This window comes from Fukomys damarensis, unplaced genomic scaffold (genome assembly GCF_012274545.1).
Source record: "Fukomys damarensis isolate Sample0158 unplaced genomic scaffold, DMR_v1.0_HiC HiC_scaffold_28, whole genome shotgun sequence".
In the NCBI taxonomy this organism is placed as follows: domain Eukaryota; kingdom Metazoa; phylum Chordata; class Mammalia; order Rodentia; family Bathyergidae; genus Fukomys; species Fukomys damarensis.
The window spans coordinates 16,926,292-16,945,699 of record NW_022900940.1 but is presented as its reverse complement, the minus strand read 5'-3'; positions in this window follow the sequence as shown (position 1 = coordinate 16,945,699).

The following is a 19,408-nucleotide window of genomic DNA, read 5'->3' as shown; positions in this document are numbered from 1 at the left end:
TTCATACTTAGGAACTTAGAAGTAAAGGGCACTCTCTCCACCTGGCTGTGAGTGCAATTCTTCTCTGTCCAGGCTTAATGTCACCAGTGTGATTAGTGCCTGTATCCTGGAAATTGTCCCCTCGCCATGTAGCCACCCTTCCCATTCATCTCTGTCTCTGCAAGTGAGAAGAATGGTAGGTTGAGGTTGGAAAACATTCTTCTCATAATGAATACAGCCTTCATGAGTAACACTGAGCCTCCAGGTCAACAGAGGTAGGAGAGATGTCGGGACATTTCCCACACTGAGATGTATGAATTTTATTTCAAAAATTCTTTTGAAACCTTAAAGTATGGATTCCCCTTAGTTTGAAGTGGACCCTCTGAATGGCCATGGATTCTAGATACAGTGGTATCTTGGTTTATGAACTTAATTCTTTCCACAACTTTGTATGAAAACTGAATTGGATGAGAATTGAATCAAATTCGAAGGTTATGTTGCTCCCTATAAGCAGAGCCAGGCAGTGCTGAGTTTGGGAAGTAGGCTGCTTGCTGAACACAGTCAGACATTGCTCCAGTCTGACAGGTACACTTTGGAATTTCTTTTAATAAAGTGGCTCATTAAGAAACTATGTGAACCGAATATTTTCTAAGCTGACAATCCTGAAACAAATCTTAGTATATATTTAAAACTGTTATACTTTAGATATTTATTTTGTTCATAGCATTTTTAATCACATGCGAAATTTACTTAAGAAAAATACATTATTAGTTTGAATTCTTATTCTTTTTCCCATTTAAAGCCAATAAGTACTTGATTACAAAATATATTTTTGGTTGATATTTCATGTCAGGTACCCCAAATTCCTGTTATATAGCCATTGTTTTTTTTTAAATAAAAAATTCAAAACTTGAAGTAAGATGGAATATGTATTATATTTTTATTCATAATATACCTTGAATATGGATTTGGAATTTATACAAATTTTATCTACCCGGAATCATAAAATCAGTATGATTTCTGCAGTATTAGTTTCATATATTTGTAACATATTCAATGTCAAGAGACACTGAGGCATGTTAAGTCACAGGGTGCACTTAAGAAAAAATATTTCCAAGAATTATTTTCACAGAAATAGTCATTTGAAAAACTACATTGAACATTGCTAGATAATTAATTTCCTTACATTTTTACTGATAAGCAGTTTTGTGTGTGTACCCTTTCTCAGTGTATACTAATATAGTTATTTTAGATAGAAAGCCTAGCTGACCATTTTTTAATTGACCTCACTATAATATCAGAACTTATCCTATATTTTATATATATATATATTCACTTACTGAAATAATTGGACCCTTCCCTCGTGGTTTATAATCATTAATCTTTATGTCATGAAATCAAGCCAGAGAACTGCAATGACACCTTTGTGATATTAATAGTATAGATTCATTGCAACAGGTTGCTTTGATCCTCTCTTTTAAGTGAATCTCTTTATTTTGCCAAAATGACCTTTTTTTCAGCCTGTGCTTATGAAGAAATACCCTTTGTTATTCTCTGGAACTTTTCCACTCTCTGTGGCCTCCAGCGAATTTATCATTGTTCAGACCTTTAGCTTTGCTCCACAGAAGAATAGAAGTATTTTTTACAAGCCTCAATGTACTCAACAAAATACAATAGCAATTGTTAGCGAATCATTATTGTGTGTGAAGCAGACAAAAGCTCTTTAAAATGAGTGTAGGTTTGTTCTCCAGCAACAATAACTCAGACTCATTTTTTCCCATCATTCCATGTCAGCAACTGATGCTGAAGCTTGACCTAAACTTCTGACAAGAGATGAGAAGAAAGAAATTGGAGATTAGCAAGAACACTAAACTGCATGGAATGAGCGTGAGCATTAGTAAAACTGGATGCTTAGACATACCCGTACCATGGGCAGTTCTAGTCTTTCTCCACAGCCAGCACCAGTGAACTGAACATTAGATGGAGCTGTGATCAGTGTGGACATTTATTATGTGTGGTAAGCTTGAAGAGTTTTCTGAAAACCCTGTTTGGAGAATTTCCCATGATATGAATTCTTCCTACCCAAAGTGGGAGACAGATGCCCATTTCCCCAGCATAACTTACTAAGTGAATTCTCATGACTTAGGCTCCACCATTAAGATATAAACACAAAGCAGGCAGCTTGTGTGGTGCATTTTGGGGGGCAGTGGTAGAAGATGCATCAGATTTTAGGGGACCGCTCTTGGGTGGGCCATTCCTGATGTTCAGGGCTTAACCATGGATTTAGCTGTGGTGGAATTTTTGCCAGGGCAGTTCTGAAGTGTGTTTTAAGAATCTCAGTTAGTTGTATTACCTTGCAACCACTCTGGAGAGTCTGAGCTGCTCAGTATCCTCTGATCTATTGTATTGTTTCGGAATGGCATACTTATCCCAACATATCTGGGTATTTCTACTTTATGGACAGGGGAACATGATTCTTCAATGAGAAAACACATAAATAATCAGTTTTGACAAGAACTTAAACAATCTTGCAAAGGGACTTAGCAAACAATAAGCTTGGTCAAATGTCTAATTAATTATAGCAATTGTAGCAACTTCTCTTTTGGGACAGGTACAGTCTTTTAGCCAAGGGGCATAGGCTAGAGGCAAAGTTCTCTGTCTCTGACTGTGGACTCTCTAAGGTCATTTTCTTCTGAGTTTCTGCCCTTGGTTTGCTAAGTCTATGTCAATAAACATACAACAAGTACAAGAGTTGTGTAGCAGAAGTTTTCTGGGCCCATATGTCTATCAACATACAGATTATGGGAAGATATTCTGGGGGTTATGTCTCTGCACTTCCAGTGTGTTTTCTGAGGTATGAGGCATCTTGCCTTCACTGACATGATCATTGCTGTTACTGTCTGGTGTTTCATGGTTTTACTCTTGGGTCTTGCTCCCAAGGTGCTCCTTCAAGTCATCCACCTCAGGAGGACACAGTACTGGACCATCAGGAACATCATGGTGCATCACGGGTTGGTTGTACTTTGCATTTTCATCCCTCATTGTGCTGACCTCTGAGTCCATGTGCTGGTCTGGGTGATGGGTTGTGTTCACCGGCATTCCATCACTGAGCTGCCCTTGGCTTTTCCTGAGTTTTACTTTCTCTTTTTTGGTTATCTGCCTAGAGTGTGACCTGCTTAACACAGCAATTCAGCCTTGGCCCCTTCTTTGGCTTCAAGCTCAAAAGCAGTGCTGGAAACATGACCAGTGCTTGCAGAGGATCACAGCCCTTGCTGTCCCGAAGGACCCTTTTCTTGGCTGCCTAAAGTCAGAGATGTTGATGTTATCTGACAGTCTCTCTAGTCTTGCTCCCTTCCTTGGCTACATTGACTAGGAATCAAACCTACCCATTTGGTCTTCCAATGAGGCCTGGCTTTATATTCAGTATCACATATCTTGTCTTTTATATGATAATTTTGCTAAGATTTATTGTGGTATTTAGATAGCTTCTTTGGCCTTTTGGAGCATGGTCCTTATTTGGGCCCCAAAGAACAACAGAGTCACCATATATTCTTCCGTTTTCTCAGTAGGTACCATTTTTTCCATAGCTGCAGGTCTATGGACAAAGTACTTGTGCTTAGTAGAGTAAAGCCACATTGTTCACATTAAATAAAATATGCTGTATTAGGGACAAGATAAATAGAAAACTTTAGAATTTCTAGAATTTCACCTATATACTCTTCAGTGGATTAAATCTGGATAAGTAAAAATAATTGCATAAAAGTAAAATACTTATTCCACTATTAAACTTCACAAATATGAATATCTGAATGCCTAGGAATACTTCAAACTACAGAGTATAAAAATTCGAGAACCAGAAAAAAGCCTCAAAAACTTTTTGTACTATTTATCAAAGAATTTTATCCAGAATATAAAATAAATTTTAAATTTTGTTTTGGTTTTTTGAGACAGGGTTTCACTATGTAGTTGAGACTGACCTGGAACTCACTATGTAGCCCAGACTGGTCTTGAACTCACAGTGATTTTCCTGCCTCAGCCTCCCTCCCGAGTGCTGGGATTATAGGCGTGCACCACCACGCCCGGCACATTTTTATAATTTTTTAAGAAGCAAAATTACACAGTAAAAATAGCCTAAATATTTGAATGGACACTCTGGAAGAATATATACTGGTTGGCAATAAGATCACAAAAAGACATTCGGAATAATTATTCATAGGGAAATGCAAATTAAAACCATGGTTAAACACCCCTACCTACCTGCTAAAATGGCTAAAATAGAAAAGACTTAACAATATTAAGTGTTGGTAATATAGATGAACTAGAACTCTCTCACACTGATGGTGGGAATATAAAATGTATGAACGCTCCAATAAATGGTTGATAGTAATTTTTAAATTTATAAATGTAGCATTTTATTAACAAAATGTTTATATCTTAGAACAAATTTTATAGTGATTTAGCATGTTGTAATCTATAACAAGTATATTATAGAATATTCAAGCTAAAACAGTATCATACAAAAGTATGCCAACTCTACCTTCATTTGGAAACTATGTAGTACTAGCATAAATATAAAAAGAAAAATTATACAACAGAAAGGAAAAGGGTTTATTTTGTTTTGTCAGCATCTACAAACAATACAGACATCACATGGTTTACATAGACTTAGGTCTAGCCTACAATTAAGACTGCAAAAATAGTCTTCAAACACCCATACACACACTTGGCAAACCATCATTGCAGTGTTTCATTACAGGCAAACAGGGAGCTTATAATGCAGTGTGAAGCCACAGCTATGAATCTGGCTGTTTATAACGTTACAAAGCGGCCAACATTGTAAATAACAGTTTTTTTTTTTTTTTTGGTAATAGGTGCCATTATAAACAGGCACAAATATCTTATTTCTTACATCTTAAAAAGGTCTTAAAAAAGCATGATATTCTTAGGAGAAATAAGAATTGCTAGTCTGATGGCTTAACTTTTTTTTTAATGTCTACTGTCATCTCCATAGCTGTTTCTCATTCCAGACTTCTGATTTTGACAATGATTTTTATGAGTTCAACATATACTTTTTGTTTTCATATGACCCAGCTGTTTTACTCTTATGTACTGACTTGAGAAAAAAGGAACATAACATAGGTCCACATAAAAACTTAGACCTGCATTTGCATGGTAGTGCCCTTTCTAATGGTCTGTACAGAATGTCCCCGATAGGTACTAAGAAATGATGGTGCCCTCATACAACGGAAGACTATACAGCAATGAAAAGAAATCACCTACTGAAATCCATACCACATGGATGGCGCTCAAAAGTACTCTGCTGAGTGAAAGAAAGGTCAGGCCAGAAAAACGGTATGTGATGTATAATTTCACTTACATAAAATTCTAAATAGGAAAGATATTCTTTAATGATAGATATCAAATCATTGGCTGCCTGGGGACAGTGCTGGAGGCAAGGATGAAGCGCAGAGGGGCATAAGGAGACTTGATATTTGTTCAATATATATTGCTCCTATCCCAGTTAAAGTTAGGCCATTTTATTATTATAAGTAGATTATATTTGAAAATGTACTTTTTTTCAGCTTTAGTTGAGTTTACTGGTGCATTTTAGGGATACAGTACAGTTACATTTATTGTTGGGATCTTGTACCTCTACATGACAAGTCTTGATTCTCATTTTTTCCCCTTACCCCTGCCCTCCCTTCACCCCCTCCTCCCCTCCCCATCTACAAACACTTTATTTCCATCTTTTCATTCTCTCACATTTTTTTCTTTTCTGTTATTACCCTTCCTCTACCCATCCCACCTTCCCTACACCTTTAGCTCCTTTTTTCCCACTTCTAAATGTCAGTAATCTTATTAGGATCTTATGTATTATTGCAGATTATTCACACCAGGGAAACTATTTGGTATTTGAAGATATACTCCTAAGTGAAATAAATAAGGCACACATGTGTAAATACTGAAAATGTACTTTTTACTTTATATTTTCCTTCTATATTATTTGTATATAGGAAAATTTTCTGGATGCTTGTGTTTTCACAATGGTCACTAAATTATTTTTGTCATCTTTATAAACTGTTATTTCATAATAATGAGGACCTAATACCTTTTCTTTTACTCAACCAGAAAGTATATGGCTATTGCCTCTGTGTGTATCTTCTCTCTCTCCATCTCTGTCCCCTTGCCCCTCCCCTCCCCTCTCCCCTTCCCTCCCCATCCTGCCTCTGTGTGTGTGTGTGTCCATCTGGAAAGTCTATAAGAGTGTTACAGTGGAAAAAACAATTTCATTTACCCAAAAGGAGTTATCCAATAAAATTATATCCTTAATTTTCAGCCGGACCTTTCTTGTAATGAATTAGAAATTTCATGACTTCCAAGGAAATAGGCTGTTCACTGATAAACACATCGTCTTGCTTCCCATGTGAGATTTTGAAAAATGAAAGCATTGAATCTAATTATCTAATGGCAACAGAAATATGCTGTTTTCTGTCCCTTTTTGGGCTTATAAAGAGTGGGGCTGCTCATATGGTGTTTTGGCCATTATAATTTCCAAAATATTTTTGGTGCTCTCCTGTCTTTAAAGGGATCATAGATTTTCAAACTTCAACATATTACTCTGAATATTGTTAAAAGTAAGATTCTGATTAGTAGGTCTAAAGCAGAACCTTCTATTCTGTATTTCTAATAAGCTAACAAGTAATGCCCCTCTTTCTGGTCTGTGGACCCCACTTTGCATAACAAGGGCATAGGTAACACCTAAGTAGCATAAAACCCTCATATTATCTTTTAACCTCTAAAATAAACTTTTCTTTCTTCAGATAGCAATTTAAAAAGATTAAAAGCAAAACATCCAAAGCCTTGATGGTTTCTTCTGTCTTTAAAATTACATAGTGTGGCCAGGCATGGTGGTGCACACCTGTAATCCCAGCACTCAGGAGGCTGAGGCAGGAGGATCGCTGTGAGTTCAAGACCAGCCTGAGCTACATAGTAAGTTCCAGGTCAGTTTCAACTACATAGTGAGGCCCTGTCTCAAAAGACAAAAAACAAACAAACAAATTACATAGTGTGGATCTGTGATTTGATGCTCTTCTTAATGATGAGAATAGCCGCAAAGTACTGTACAGCCAACTACAGGGCCAGGGGAAGCAGAACGAGGGGTATCTCGAAAATCTCTAACTTGTGCTGTGTGTGGAATAGTAGGATTGTGTTTAAAGTGAGTATTTAAGGTCAGCCTTGGCTAGGAGTTTGAGCTATCAGTTTCAGTTTTTCTCCTCTTCCTGTACCCATGCCCCTTTACCTGTAGCCTTGCAGGTAAGTAGTGAAAGTCTTACTTCTTGACTCTTGAGTTTGACCTTGAGACTAACTCTAGCCAGTGAGATATTAGGAGATGTCACAAGCAGAGGTATACCTTGGACTTGGGGATTGGTTATTTCCTCTTCTTCATCTTTACTGCTGCCATGAGAACAACACACTTCTAGTGATCTCAGGAAGAAGGTGAGAGAAATACAGAAATGCCCAATGTAAATCAACTCACCCCAGCTACCCTTCAGACACAGGAGAAACACAAAGTGAATTTTGTTTTCAGCTACTCAAATTTGAGATGGCTTGCTACATAGCAATATCTATCCAATTTACTAGAGTACTAGGTCTGATACAGTAGGGCACACATACAGTGTGTGAGATACAGTGGGCTCTCAAGTTACCAGTGGCTTGACATAAAAACAAACAACTTGGGTTCATTGGGTTAATGGAAGATTTATCTGCATTGCATTACCCGTAGCATGTATCCAGGTAAACATGCAGATATCAGCTATACTGACTTAGTTACAACCAGCCCTTGGGAACCAATTAAGTTCTTAACTCAAGACTCTTCTGTACTAGGGATAAGTTCTGGAGTTGGAGTTCTGAAAAAGGTAATATATACAAGAGATCAAAGCAAGTGAAATGAGGTGGAATCCAGGTTAATGCCAACCATTGTTTTTTTTTTTTTTTTTTTTTTTTTTTTGTACCAAGGATTGAACTCATGACCTTGCACTTGGGAGGCAGGTGACAGCATCACTGAGCTAAATCCCTGGCCCTCATTGGCTTTTAATATATTTTTAGTGGACATTTGTATAGGTGGGAGAGCTATTCATTAACAGTGATCTGAGATGGGATAGATAGACACTGTTTTGAGCCAACCAGGATTAGGTCTGACGACATTTTTCTTGGGCAAGTGGGAAAGAAGAGGGAGCTGGGAGCAAACATTTAGCCAGTTAAAGTAACTAATTAAATTTGAGAATTAATTAATGGTAACCATATGTCTTACCATTTTGCTTATCTACTTGTGATAACCAAGTAATGTTTGATAAAAAATGCACGAAAGATATTACCAAATCAGTAGGCATATCTGGTGACGACATTTTTCTTGGGCAAGTGGGAAAGAAGAGGGAGCTGGGAGCAAACATTTAGCCAGTTAAAGTAACTAATTAAATTTGAGAATTAATTAATGGTAACCATATGTCTTACCATTTTGCTTATCTACTTGTGATAACCAAGTAATGTTTGATAAAAAATGCACGAAAGATATTACCAAATCAGTAGGCATATCTGGGGGGTTTGTTATGGGTTGCTATACTTTACATATAGGAAAATTTTAAAAGCCTGTTATTCACTTACTCTCATGATTTCACATATACTTGTCAAGCTTTTATGCATCTTCATGGAGCATAACATTCCTGAACAAGGATGAATCATTTGACTACAGTTGTTATAAAGACTTAGAAAGGAGAAGCACAGCAAACTCCTCTATGCTTGAAAAGAGTGGGTGCTTATAGTTTGTGAAACTCCAAATGTTTGCCTGAGAAGAAAACTGCATTGAGTTTGAAATTTGAAAGGTGTGAGAAAAGCAAATTAGGCAGTGGAAACTGTAAGTGCAAAGGATCAGAGGTCCTCTGGAAGACACATGGCTTATTTGAGAAAAGGAAAGGTCATTTGACTGAAAAATGAAAGGACATGGGAAGGTATCGGGTATGGTGGGGTTAAGAGCTTGGGTTTTATTAAAACTAATTGAAGGGTTTCGAGGAAGAGGGTAATATCTCACATTTGTGTCTTTTAGAAGATTACTTTGGTTACTGTATAGAGAATGCATAAAAAACAATCAAAATGGAAGATGGCTTTTGCAGTGGTCTAGAAAATAAAGAATGTATTTATTTGGATTCTAGTGGTAATAGTAGATTTAGAGAGCTTTGGATGACTCCCAGAGATACCTATAAAGTGTAACCAGTGATTCTTCACATTGTTTGGCATATAATGGGTAAGAAAGAAAGATAATTATCTGTAAAGTTTCTGTTTGCAGCAACAGATTGTGCTATCCATTGAGATGGTGTGAGATACTGGTTTTGAGAAAAATGTGTTTGGGGAATTATAGCCAGGAATGGTGGCACACATCTGGAACCTCAGCTATAGGAGGGTCAGGATGTGGAGGTAAGAGGAGGTTTACTTGAATCCAGGAATTTGAAGCCAGCCTTAACATACTGGTAAGACCCTGCCATGAAAATGCTTAGTTTTATATATGTTGATTTTAAAGTACTTATGGTATAAATAAGGGGACCTATCAAGTTGACAGGTGTCCATAGTGTTCTTTATTTTAGAGGAGAGGCCTGAGCTGGATACATCAGTTTGCAAGGCTTTGTAATAAAGATGGTAGTAGAAGCTAGGAGAGAAAGTGTAAAGTTTGCGGAAAAGGTTGTAGTGACATTCTTGGAGACTATCAACATTGAAAGAAAGATTAGGGAGCAAGAGAAGACTAATAGGGAAGAGGAAAACTCCATGAAGTTAGTGGCATGGAAACAGATGGGGAGTGCTACTGAATGCAGCAGAGAAGCTATGCAGCCGAGGCATGAGACATGTCTGCTGGAGTTAGTAACAGGAAAGTCATTAATAAATTTGGGAAGAGCCACATGGCAAGATGCAGACAGAAGCTGGATTGTGGTGGGTTGAAGATGGAGCAGAATGTAAGAAAATAAAGAAGTAAGTGGCTGATTAAAATGAGAATATATTTTCCAAGCATCCACAGTTTCTGTTTTGGCAAGAAGTGAATTGATGTGTATGGTAGGAAAAAGAAACAAAAACCAAAAATCAAAACAGCACGAGCTGAAAGAAATGTTTGTAGATAGTTTAGGAAGTAAACATAATCTTTGTCTATGTAATTAGGAAGTAATTTGCATTGGCTCCAAGTTTAAGGATTAATGATTTGGATAGTGGCTTTGCTCAAAACTATCTTTAATTTTGTTATGAAAGAAAGTATCAGTCAGTTTTTTATTATCATAATGAAATACCTGGCATAGTATACTTAGGAAGAAAAGGTTATTTAGCTCTAAGTTTTGGTGGTTTAGTTCAAATAACTCAGTACAGGGTCACCAAGGGCCACCCCTTGGATGTATCATCTCAGGGTGTGGTAGAGGTGGATGCGTACATAGGAGTAAGTGGATTATACCTTGATACTAGGAAACAGAGAAGGAGGACCAGGCTTGCTTTTAAATAACAGGTGTCTCTTGGGAAGACTAAGAGAATCCCACAAGAATTTTTCTCAACCCCCATGACTTAAGGACCTCCCTATAGGTTCCACCTCTTAAAGGTTCCACAGTACCTCCCCCAACTCTGGGGGCCAAGCTCCAACCACATGGATCCTTAAACTAGGGCACAGGACAAATAATATTTGTCCCTGTGTAAATAAAACTAAGGGGAAATGGCTGTCATGCTCAGGAGGAGATGGGTTTAGCTACATAGTCACATAAGACCATTGATCTAATGTTTGCTTTGCAGCATACAAAATGCCATGAAAGAAGATGCCTAATTACTTTCTTAACTATATTTTCAATGCATCTAACAGCATTTGGTACAGGAAGGGGTTCAGTGACTGTTTGCTAAAGCCAGTTGTATCTTTTATATTTTAGGAGTTCTTGTAGTACTCAAAAATAACACAACTGTATCACGACAAGCAAACTCAATGCTCTCTTGATCCTTACGAATGTGAGTAACTCAGGCTTGACATTTTACCAACAAGCCCAAATCAGAAAGGTTATACTGCCGTGGGAAACATGACATTGAAACAAGCTCAGCATGACTTAGACTGGGCCAGATGGAATTCTGCTTTCAGGAAGGCTTGAACAAATAGCAAGTGAGTAGAGTATTACAAGTGTAATTGTTTGCATTTGCTGGCAAACTCTTACTATTGCCCAGCTGCGGAAGGGAACGTGCTCAGAATGTGAGCGCATAGAGCTGAACAGTACCTGAGGGGCCTCCAAAGATTAGAAACCTCTCCCGAGACTCCTGAATTTCAGCAAGGATAGGAGAGATGTTTGGTCTGGCTACAGCAAGTGCTCTTACTTTTTACTTGATCAGGATTTGCATTGTTTTCTCATTACAGTATTAAAATGTGTGTTTGCTTCCATGTGCTATAGAAATAACAAAGCCCCATAACAGTTGGTTTTATATGTAGCACCTTCCATCTTAGAATCTCTGAGGACCTCATAAGCTGATAATGTTTTTTTCCAAATGAGCTGTTGTGTAATCACATTCCACATCATTGTTTAAAGTGATTATTATTGTTTTACCTTAATATAAAAAGATGTATTTGCCAATTGAAAACCCAGTTTACCTAGGAATGCTTGTGTTAACTGCGTGTGGGCTCATCAAGGTCAGTGGGAATCTGGATACTATGAAATACAAACATTAGTCTGTGGTTCTTTATATTTTAAGAAAATGAGCTTCATTTTCACATACGGAGATGAAGTTTGCTGTTTTACTTTAGCAGAGCATAACACAGGCAGAGGTGGGAAAGATGAAGTACAGGGAGGGAACTCATTGGGGGAAGATATAGGTGGGAAGATAAGTGAGGCCTGTGGAAGAATCCCCAACCCTACCCTAAGGGTTTAGACTTAGAATTTGTGTTCCAAAGGCTGTGAAGACTTTTTTGTTGGTCTGAAATTCCCACTACCTCATGGATTCCAAATTTTGCTTTGTTTAGATTGCTTCTGGTTGCCAGCCTACTGTAATGCCTCCGTTCCTCACTCCGGGCAGTGAATGATACTCCTCAGTAATATCCAGACTCCTGTGAGGTGATCTGGTGACCTGATGCTTCTCTTCTCATCTTTGTGTACACTCATAGCAAGCCTGTATCGTGTAGGTAGATGTTATATTTATCATTAACCATATGTGATTAAAACATACAGTGAATGCTTAAATAAAAATTTATTCTAGTAAAGGACATATTGCCATCAATGCCCCCTCATATTACTCTCTCACTCTGGATGAAATTATCTTGTCATTGGTGCCACTTTCTGAAGCAGTTCTCGATGCCTTCTTGGTATGTGTTTTTAGTTATGCTTTCGTGGCTGCCTTGATGTCCTACACTGATTCAAAATATTTATTTTTCATGATCATTTTGACTCAGTGGAAGAACCAAAAGTCATGTGATGTCAGATACAGTGTACATGGATGAGTACACATCATAATGTTTTTATGAGCCTGCCTTTTTGTTGGACAGCACATGCAGCAGCATTCACTGTATTTTTGATCACTTCTCCAAGGACACTCATGAAAGAGGACTTCCAGAGATGCTTCCAACAGTGACAAAAATGATAGGAAAAGTGTATTTGAAGTGAGGGGAAGTACTGTGAGGCTGTTTAGTAGCAATATATCTATTACTGTAATGAAATTTTAAAAATTTAAATATTCACTGTATATTTTGATCCTATGTCATGTAATTACTTTTCTATCCTGAAATCACCTCTTCTTCCTCACTAAGGTGATCCTCTGAATGGTCAACAAATTTTTTCTGTAAAGAGCCAGACAGTAAATATTTTTGCCTACGTATGCCACATGATCTTTATCATAGCTACTGAAATTCATCGCTGTGGTACAATGCAGAGACGAGTAGCTGTGGCTGTGTACCAATAAAACTTTATTTACAAATAGAGAAGGCTGTATAGATTTGGGTTGTGGTCTAGATTTGTTTATCACCTGCCTCTGCTACTAGAAGTTAAGCTCTGTCACCACAATTAGAAGGTACACTTCATGGGGACAGTGATTTGATTCAGTTGTGTCACAGTGCCTAGATGGATAGTTGATAGTTAAAGAATGAAGGAAAAGACTTTTTAACAACAACCAGAAAGTACTTCTGAATAGAGTTGAGTTTAACAACTTTACATATCTTAGAAAATAGGGATGAAGGGAATCTTTCTTTCTCATTGTATATATATTATATATATTGTATATATCATATATTGCATATATTTTATTGTGTATATATAGTATATATTGTATATATATCTTTCTCACTATATATATATATATATATAGAGAGAGAGAGAGAGAGAGAGAGAGAGAGAGAACACTATACACACACACACACACACACACATATTTTTTTAAATTCATTTTTTTTTCCCAAGACTCCTCTGCTTCCAAACACTGACCACTTTTACTGGCATTGAATGTCTATTCACAGAAGGACCCTTCGTCTGCATCTGCTTCTTCAGTTTTGGGAAAACTGGGCAGTGTCTTCAGAGAGAGTCATATGAGTTTTCTGGAGTTGTTATAAGAAGGTTCCATAGACCAGATAGCTTAAAATAACAGAAATTCATTTTCTTTCCATTTCTAAGGCTAGAAGTTGAAATGCAGGTGTTAAACAGCTTTGTTTTTTGCTTAGGTCTCTCACATTGGCTTGCAGATAGTGTCTTCTCCCAGTGTGAATAGATGGATATTCTTCTGTCTGTGTCCCCAGTTTCCTCTTCTTATAGGACAACAGTCATATTAGGTTAGGACTCAAGCTAGTGTCCTCTTTCTACTTTTGTTTCCTCTTTACAGACCCTGTCTCCAAACACAGCAACATTCAGAGATACTAGTGTTTAAGAGTTCAACATATAGATTTTTTTTTGAGGGGGCACAATTTAACTCAAAAGGGATCCTCTCCAGAGTTTTGTGTGTTGCAGCCTGGGTTTCATCTGTACAGTGTTTGAGAAAAGTGCTTATAGATTTGCAACTGAAAGTCTTATAATCTGTCATGTTTTACATTTTGAGTTTCTTCCTTCTTAACTGGGGAAGCATCATAATATGATGCTTACTGTATTGTTTTCCTGAATCACAAAACTTACGTTTGTGTTTAGAGGTGAAGAATCAACTGATTTTTTCCCCAAAAGCATTTCATGGAGTTGATTGGATAAGCGTTAGGACACGGCAAGAGATTATATTTCAGCTATGACAACAAAAATGTCAGTATTTTATTGGCAGAGAAATGTTCTCTGTGCTCTGTCCTACTCTTTAGCTTAGTGATACGTGTTGAAATAGACTGTTAAATAGGCTGTATACCAAGAAACACCTCAGATTGCAAGATTACAGAGCACCTCTTAACTGGAGGGCTAGTCCCATGTTTATAAGTCAGTGTTTCATTAGGGAGGGCCTTAGCTAGACAGCTGAGAGACAAGCCAGCAACTCTGAGGTACGGAAAAATTCAGTAAGAAAACATACCTTCTTTGACCTTCATATAAATTGAATCTGTCATGGAACACACAGTTGAGCTCTCTTCTTGTCTGTTTGCAGCCTTGTTCTATGAACAACCCCCCAGATATCATTTCATTCCCTCCCGAATACTGAGTGACCTTGGAAATAGCCTAACCTGTCTTGGCAGATTGAAGATAGAGAAAACAAGCAGGGCAGACAGACCTGCTGATTCCTGCTATTGATCAGTGCCTTGAATGAAAGCTTATTATGAGCTGGAGAGATGTGTCAGACACGGGTGTCAAGAGTGGAAAAACTCAAAACAGACACTGGCAATGCGGAGAAATGATACACACTCACCACCCATGTGTGCACGCGCACACACACACACACACACACACACACTCATCCCAGTAAACTTCCTTCTAGTCATCTAGTCTTCATTTGTTCTTTTTTTTTCTTTTTAATTGAGTTTATTGGTACATTTTAGGGATACAGTACGGTTACATTCATTGTTGGGATCTTGTACCTTTACATGACAGGTCTTGGTTCTCATTTTTTCCCCTTGTCCCTGCCCTCCCTTCACCCCCTCCTCCCCTCCGCATTTACAAACACTTTATTTCCATCTTTTCATTTTATCACATTTTTTCTTTTCCCTTATTACTCTTCCCCTACCCATCCCACCTTCCCTACACCTTTAGACCTTTTTTTCCTGTTTCACAATGTCAGTCATCTCATTAGGATCTTATGTACTATTACAGTTTATTCACACCAGAGAAACTATTCAGTATTTACATGTGTGACTTATTTATTTCACTTAGGAGTATATCCTCAAAATGTATTCATTTTCCTATGAATGAATCTAATTTCTTGTTCTTTATGGCTGAGTAATATTCCAGCCATCCTAGGCAACAGACACATGGCAGTGGGTATAACAATTCCCAATTTGAAACTATACTACAAAGCCACTGTGATAAAAACAGCATGGTACTGGCAAAGAAACAAACCTGAGGATCAGTGGAACAGGTTGGAAGACACAAAAACAACTCCAGATGTACTCAGCTACCTCATTTTTGACAAAGGAGCTGACCATCCTCAGTGGAGGAAAGATAACCTCTCCAGTAAATGGTGTTGGAAAAGCTGGATTTCAAACTGCCAAAGATTAAAATTGGACCCTTATCTTTCACCATGAACTAAATTAAAATCCAAGTGGATTAAAGGAACAGGTTGGAAGACACAAAAACAACTCCAGATGTACTCAGCTACCTCATTTTTGACAAAGGAGCTGACCATCCTCAGTGGAGGAAAGATAACCTCTCCAGTAAATGGTGTTGGAAAAGCTGGATTTCAAACTGCCAAAGATTAAAATTGGACCCTTATCTTTCACCATGAACTAAATTAAAATCCAAGTGGATTAAAGATCTATAAATTTTATAATCTACAATGTGGGAAAAAATGTTTATTCTTGGTTCTTGGACATTTTTCTCCAATTATGAGAGAGAGAGAGAGAGAGAGAGAGAGAGAGAGAGAGAGGAGAGAGAGAGAGATTCTTTCTAAATATCAAGTATATAGCCCAGTCCAAGACCCTCCTTTTAAAGTTAGGCTGGTAAGTCTGAGGCCCAGAAGGATGAATGATTGCCCAAGATCCTGCAGGAAGTTGGCAGCACTCAGACTCAGTTGAAATCCAAGTTGTTGTTCTGCCACATTTGGCAGTTTCTCTCCTGGGTTTACACTGTGTTGCAGGGTCCAAGCATATGGCTATAATTTTTAATGTCACGATTGTGACTCCAGCCAGACTAATAGAACATGCATGAAAGATTCCAGACCTGAGGCAATACACATGGGTCTAAGCCCGATCTCTGACACTTTATTAGACACATGAGTTGAGCATATCACTGTACCTCCCTTTGGTTCCTTGTCCTCATTTGGAAATGGATGAACTAATACTGTTCTTTGAATCTCTGGGAGGATGTTAGTTTGCTGTCTCTGAATATACTTGCAGGCACTAGCTATATTATATGTCCTCTGTCCACAATGAGTAATCCGTATCCAGAAATAAAGTAATCATCTTAACTAGCCCAGGAGGCCAGATCAAAGCTCTACATTCATGATTAGGATAAGGAGAAGTAGTATATTAGTTAGGGTTCTCCAGAGAAAGAGAACCTACATGTATAGGAAGAGTGGGAGAGGGGAGGAAATTCTTTTCATTAATTATTTTTGGCTCACACAAGTGTGGGGGCTGGTAAGTCTGAAATCTGTAGATCAGGTCATGGTCTGGAGACACTTGGAGAGTCTGAAGTCAGTCTGGAAAGCAGAATTTCCCCTTCCTTGGGGATAAAAATAGGTATTTTCTCTTAAGGCCTTCAAGTGTCTACATGAGACCCACTCATATTTTTTGATATAATCTGCTTTATTTGAGGCCTACTCATTTAAATGTTAATCTCATCTGAAAATACTTTCAAAATCAAATAACATCATATTTTCTATCAGGAGGAGTTAAAAAAATGCCAAGAGAGTTGAAGAGATATGTAGTATAGTAACTATTGTTCTCCAACTATTTTGTTTTTTTATAGAAGAGTATTTTTTGTGTCTTTATTAATATCTACTTGTATTACAGTAAAATAAAAAATGAAACAAAACTAGAATGTAGAAGGGAAACTATTAAAGAAGAGGAAGGGGATCAGAGGGAGAAAGGGAAGGGTAGGGATAGTAAGATATGAAAATAATAAAATATTTATATTGATGCGTGAATATTACAGAATGCAATCCACTGTTTTGTGTAACTGATATGCACTTAATTAATACTTTCATAACAATATCGAGACTAACCCTTGGCCAAAAACAGTATCATGGCCTAGCCAACCAGACACACAAAATTAATCATTACGAATGGAAATTTCCAAACGAGCATTTTGGAGATGGGAATTGGGGTGCACTAAATGTGAGCAGAGGGAGGGGCAGGGGGGTCCAGTGGTCCAGGGGCCAGAGAGTGAGGGCACATGAGATTCGTCCCCAGAGATCTAGGACTGTCCTAAAGCACCCATTTTGTTGACAACCAGATGTATCTGTGCAGCTCTGGGGGGTGCTGGAGTTCTCCCTTCTTGTCTTTGACCCCCCAAAACATAAAGGAAAACAGAGATAGCAGTCTTCTGCTTGCTATTTCTCCTCTTTTCAAAACACTCTCATCCTTTTAATGCTGATTCTCTTTACTACTGCTCCCCAGTCTCTGCCTGCCACTACTGCTGCCTTGCCAGGGAACGGCACAATTTCCAAGTAAGTGCCTTTTCCATGCTTAGAGACCTCATTGTTGCCACATGAGGACAATCCAGCCACATTCTAGGTCCAGGCAGACATCAAGGCACGGGACCTGGATTCTATCTCTGGAGATTTGTGTCTGCCTGAGAACTGTCATGTGTTCCACCTGCCCTCGGTGTAACAGATTCCAATTAACAACTGTTTACACAATAGATGGTTTTAATAAGAAGCAGGCCTGGACAGTTTTGTTCAAGGAGAGAGAAAAGGGGCATTTTCTTTAAGGATCTTACAAGGATGTGCAAGTTATTAATAATTCTGTTTATTATATATTGACTTCTCATGGTTTTGTCTATTTTTTCCTTTCTTCTTTCTTTCCTCCCCTTCTTTCCCTCTCCCTTTCCGCCCCCTCCCCTCCCCTCCCCTTCCCTTTCCTTCCTTCCCTGTACCAGGATACTACACAATGTAATGGTACAACAATCCTGAGCAAAATAAACATAGGCTTCCTAGCGTGAAGTTTCTATTTTGCAAGAAGGGTGTTAAGATATACATTAAACAAATGAAGTCATAAATACATAGTTACAAATTATGGTAAGTGCTCTGAAGGAAATTTCTGGAGATCATGAGGTCCTACTTCCAGGGAATTTGATCAAGTTTATGCTGTGGGCTGATGAGGCAAGAACAAATGACTTAGAACCAAGAGCTGAAGGAACAAATCAATGCCATGGTTGTCAGGGAAAAAAAAAAAGCATAATATGATTTCAGATTTCTTTTAAGTTGTTGAGATTTGTTTTATGCCTTAACATATGGTCTATTCTAGAGAATTTTCTATGTACTAGTGACAAGAATTTTATTTTTCAGCTGTTGGATGAAATGTTTTATAAATGTCTAAGATGTCCATTTGATCTACAGGGTTGTTGAAATCTGATGTTTCTTTGTTAATTTCTATATGAATGATCTGTTAACCAATGAAAATGGGGTTTTGAAGTTTTCCGTTATTATTGTATTGGCTCCTATCCTTTGAAATCTAATGTTCTGGTCATAGGTTAATATGCATTTACAATTATTATATATTCTTGTTGTTTGGTTCCCTGGTCATTATATAATAATCCTCTTTGTCTATTTTTAGTTTTTTGGGGTCTACATAGTATGATATAAGAATAGCTGTTCGCTTGCTTTTGATTTTGATCTGCATAGCATATCTTTTCTATGATTTCATTCAATCTGTGTGGGTCTTTACGAAGTGAGTTTCTTTTAGGCAATATATCTTTGGTCATGATTTTGTATCTATTCAGCCTATGTATATTTTAGTTGGATAATTTAGTCCATTTATCTTCAAGATTGTTATTAATAAGTAAGGACTTCTGATGTTTTGTTGAAATTTCTTCTGTTTTTGAGTATCTATTCATTTTTGTGTTTTGGTAGTTTATTATATTGATGCAGTTTGATTTTTTTTCAGCTTTAATTGAGTTTCTTGGTACATTTTAGGGATACAGTACAGTTACATTTATTGTTGGGATCTTGTACCTCTACATGACAAATCTTGATTCTCATTTTTTCCCCTTACTTCTGCCCTCCCTTCACCCCCTCCTCCCCTCCCCGTCTACAAACACTTTATTTTCATCTTTTCATTCTCTCACATTTTTTTCTTCTTTTCCCTTTGATTTTTTTCTATTTGTATATCTCTCTCTCT